General features: G+C 70.5%; 1 protein-coding gene across 1 annotated transcript in view; it reads left to right on the top strand.

The window, feature by feature from the left end:
• Positions 1 to 278, top strand: part of FBXW5 (F-box and WD repeat domain containing 5) — a gene marked incomplete at both ends in the record, with an annotated part of 9,044 nt that overhangs the window by 8,233 nt on the left and 533 nt on the right. The window lies entirely within an intron of this gene.

Here is a 278-nt window from a genome sequence, read left to right as displayed (position 1 = left end):
GAAGGGGGGAACTCAGGGCTGCAGCATGTTGGCAGCAGGAGGCAAATGCCCTTCTAGGGGGCTGCAGGCAGTGGGTGCTGGGGTCAAGGTGGAGCGGCTCTTCAGGCAGCCTCTGGATCCCAGGGGGAAGTGGCCTGCACGGCACAGGGGCGAGGGGGCTGCAGAGGGGGGCTGGGGCACCCTCTGCCTCCGTCTGCACGAAGGGAGGGGGTCGGGGGCGGGTTACAGGGGCCGCCAGGGGATGCCCTCACTGGTGTCTCGCCCGCTGGCGCGGGGCT

Source organism: Buceros rhinoceros, unplaced genomic scaffold (genome assembly GCF_000710305.1).
Source record: "Buceros rhinoceros silvestris isolate BGI_N320 unplaced genomic scaffold, ASM71030v1 scaffold34655, whole genome shotgun sequence".
NCBI lineage: Eukaryota > Metazoa > Chordata > Aves > Bucerotiformes > Bucerotidae > Buceros > Buceros rhinoceros.
Note: the sequence above shows the minus strand (reverse complement) of the source record. Positions and strands in the feature narration are given on the sequence as shown.